The sequence below is a fragment of the Dermacentor variabilis genome, chromosome 2 (genome assembly GCF_050947875.1).
Source record: "Dermacentor variabilis isolate Ectoservices chromosome 2, ASM5094787v1, whole genome shotgun sequence".
NCBI lineage: Eukaryota > Metazoa > Arthropoda > Arachnida > Ixodida > Ixodidae > Dermacentor > Dermacentor variabilis.
This window is the reverse complement of record NC_134569.1, coordinates 113,449,664-113,453,866: the sequence shown is the minus strand read 5'-3', so window position 1 is coordinate 113,453,866 and position 4,203 is coordinate 113,449,664.

The following is a 4,203-nucleotide window of genomic DNA, read 5'->3' as shown; positions in this document are numbered from 1 at the left end:
TGCCTATTGAAAAAAACACAACTTTTGGTGTTGTTTCCGGACACTGCGCCGAAAAGTGACCCGGCTTCTGGCACGTATAACAAACGCGCGCTTGCCTCATCTCGAACCGCTTTCTGCGTTCGGCTTCGGCTGCCGCCGTCTCCTTAGGTTCGGTCGCACTGCTGCCACTCGCATCCGCACTACGCGTGTTCCCCTTTGCTCTCATGGGTGTGAACTTCGGCCTCTCAAACTTCGAGCCAAATTCACCCTTTTGACCGTCCTTAGCTCCGCGAGCCCGACGCGTCACAAACTCCTCGGCTAGCTCAGCGGCTTTAGCCACCGTACAAACGTCTGGCCTATCCAAGACCCAGTATCGCACGTTCTCCGGTAACCGACTATAAAACTGTTCTAGCCCGAAGCACTGCAGAACTTTATCGTGGTCACCAAACGCTTTCTCTTCTTTGAGCCACTCCTGCATGTTTGACATCAGCCTATACGCAAACTCTGTATATGACTCACTTCTGCCTTTCTCATTTTCCCGAAACTTCCGAAGGAACGCCTCCGCAGACAGCCGGTACTTTTTTAGCAGACTCGATTTTACTTTGTCGAAATCCTCTGCCTCCTCTCTATCCAAGCGAGCGACTACGTCGGCCGCCTCGCCGGGTAACAAAGTGAGCAAGCGCTGTGGCCACGTTTCCCGAGAGAACCCCTGCTTCTCGCACGTTCGCTCAAAGTTAACCAGGAACAAACCAATGTCCTCTCCAAGCTTAAACGGCCGCATCAGGTCAGTCATTTTGAACAATACGCGTTCTCCTGCACCGTGTGCCTGACTTCCATTACGAGCGCGTTCCATCTCTACCTCAAGACGCTTCATTTCCAAAGCGTGTTGACGGTCACGCTCTTGTTGCTCTCGCTCTTTCTGTTCTTTACGTTCACGCTCTTCTTTTTCTTTCTGTTCTTTAAGTTCGCGCTCCTGTCTTTTTGCAGTCTCCCTCTCTTCAATGGTCTCAAGGCATTCCGACAGCTCGTCATCCTCAGCTTCTAACTCAAGAATAGCCTTTAGCAGTTCAGGTTTTCTGAGTTTGTCTGAGACATCCAGACCCAACTCTCTTGCAAGCTCCAACAATTTCGGTTTGCGCAACGACTTCAAATCCATGGCTGCTCTGAATGCTGCTTTCTCTACTGCTTACTATTGTCTTGCCGCAAACTAACCCGGCAGCAACGACAACCACAATTACCAGCTCTGTTTCTGACACTAACAAAAGCCTGGCAAAGCTCAGAAGAAGAAAGTCCCGCACTCACCAAACCTCGCAGCCAAGAGTCCAGCGCAGTCGTTCCGCTGCAGGCAACCAGTCATCACACAGGGCTCGTTGCACTGCTCCCGGATCGTCGTTGAGCTGCTCAGCATACAGTCAACTGCATATCTTCGCTGCTGGCCTCCGTTGTCGCGATCTCACCGCTGGCAGACAGTTGTTTGAAGTCGGAGGCGATCTCACCGCTGGCAACCAGATGTTTGGATCCCACCGATGGCATCGGTTGTTGGGAACTCGGCGCTGACGCCCGTGGTTGTACCTGGGTCGCAAGCCCCAAGGGTAGCGTTGGCCTGGCGGCCTGGGGTACAACTGGAAGCATCCGAAGGTCCCGGCAAAGCATGAGTCGACTGGTAACAACAAAACAACTTGTTTATTTTAACATTGCAAAGAGTTGGCGGTCAGGTTGACCGAAGTAGAGAGACGGGAGAGCACTTTACTCAACAGAAGAAATCGGAGCCCTCCTCTTGGCGTCCGGGGGCAGCTGTTTTTATACTCTCGCAGTTGAGGGCAAGAAGGAACCCCTCAATAGACGAGCACGTGATTGTACAATGGGCTAATGGTGACGCACACTGTCGTAGCGCCGCCGGTCGGGCACAAAGACTGGGAGGAGAAGGTAACTTCGGCTCTCGTAGCGCCTCTGGTCGGGCACAATGACTGGAAGGAGAGGGTGACCCCCTGCTGTCGCATCGCCGCCGTTCGGGCACAATGGCACATACACTCACACACGCACATGAAGACACGTGGCATCGGAACATGCCTGGAAACGCCTGGAAACGCCTGGCGGGGAGCGTTGCGGCGACGCCGAACGGGCCAAAATGTCTGCCGCCCCGCCGCAGTCGCGCCTGGAAACGCCTGGAAACGCCTGGCGGGGAGCGTTGCGGCGACGCCGAACGGGCCAAAATGTCTGCCGCCCCGCCGCAGTCGCGCCGGCAAAACCGCGCGTCGCAGGCGAAACGCAACAAGCTTCACTTGTACAAGTTCGGATGTGATTTATATGCTTGAATGTTCCTTCTGTAAGAAACAATATATCGGTGAAACAGGACAATCAATGAACGTCAGATTAAACGGACATCGCGCGGACACAGCTAAAAAGCTTCCCAAAGCCGTCGCCGAGCATTTCAACCAACCAGCTCATAACTTTCATGAACTTAAACTCTACATCTTACAGTCAAATTTCCGTTCTGAACGAGAAAGAAAGTACAGATAATCATACCTTATCCATAAGTTCAATACATTGCAACCAATAGGCATAAACGTTTCAAAGGGAGCTTTAGAATCTATTCGCTATGCTAAACTTCAAGCTATAGGCAACAACACTTAGTTTGATTTCTTGGCGTATACCCCCCCCCCTTTTTTTTCCTTATTATTTTTTTTTTTGTCAGCCGGCGTGTCAGACGCCTTTGACACGCCGGCTAACGCGCGTGCGTTGACAGACCGGGGTGGGGGGCCCTGGCTTTGACCTTGTACACAACGTTCCTTTACTCTCAATCCGACACGCTAACACATTTTCCCTCGTTTCCGCATCCTCCCGCCTCACACCCTCTCCCCTTTAGAAGAACCCCACCTATATATACCGTGGCGAGGAAAGCATACGTCGCCTTGAAGAAGACAAGTCCACTTGTCGAAACGTTGGCTCCTGCATTCACCCTGTTCACGTTTTGCTCATCGTCTTGAATTTCCATCTACCGCATTCCCCGTCTTTTCACCAAAAATTGCAATGACTCATAGTCGCATAAGGTTTATGGTTACTCACTTTGCGCGAATTAGCTGCGATGACAGTACCCCTGTTGTCATTGTCGGTGATTTCAGTGCAGTGTGGATGTGTCGGTATCAAAAAGGGAACGATTTACGCGTTCCGTGTTGCAATCCCTTGCGATGCCATACCGATCCGGCCCAACCGACCACACAACGGCGTACTTGCTTCGATTAGAGATTATCAAAGAATATGGTTGAAGGTGCGAGTGAAATAATGACCACCGATCAAGACAATAAATGAGTTTGCACCTTTCTTCAAAATTATGTGTCGCGTCCGTGTCGTGTGCTAAAGAGCTTCGCTTATCAACCACCTTGACAGATTCGAATGGCTCATGATTTTTTCTTTCTTTTTTTCGTCCGTTTTTAGCAAGTCTATTGCATTAAAATGCGTAGGCACGAGGGCGAATCAGAAAGTCTTTGGTCCGTATTTCTTTAGCCATATTATGGCTGTATATGCGAAGTCAACATATCCATTTCCAGTGGTGGACCTTTCTTGGACCGGCCCGGCCTTATTTGCTGATAGCTCCACGGCGTGGCGCTGCTACCAGTTGTTGAAGATGGCGTTTGCGCTTCACATGTCCACGGCGTACGAGCAACGAAGTTTGGCCATAAGAATCGCCGACAAGCTCCGGTCATTTCACTGAGAGAGTCTGGGCCACCCACCATACAATTCGGACCTCGCCCCTAGAATTTCCACGTTTCCTATCCGCTGAAGTTCCTGGCAGGACAACGATTCACGGGCAAGGATGAAGCCAAGACAGCAGTCGGCGGTTGTTCCACAGTCAGCCGCATGAATCCTACCACAGAGGCATATCAAATTTAGTGCTGCTACGGGACAAATATGTGAACCGGTGTATGGACTGTGTGAAAAGATAGTGTAAGCTACGTAGAATAGTACGCATGTTTGTAATTACCCATATATACCTTATTTTCGCTAATAAAAATTAAGGGAAAGGACTTTCTAATTCGCCCTCGTATTTACTGCTCGCTGGCATTTTCCTGCACATGCACTTATCGAATATAAGCGTTATGAACAAAAAATACCCGATTCGAGGCCAATCCTACACAGCGTGTTTGTGCCATTTTTGAAAAAAGAAATCGTCATTATCATCAAGGAAAGCGTGCCTCCACGTGGGGGCTTGCTGGTTCCCTCGAA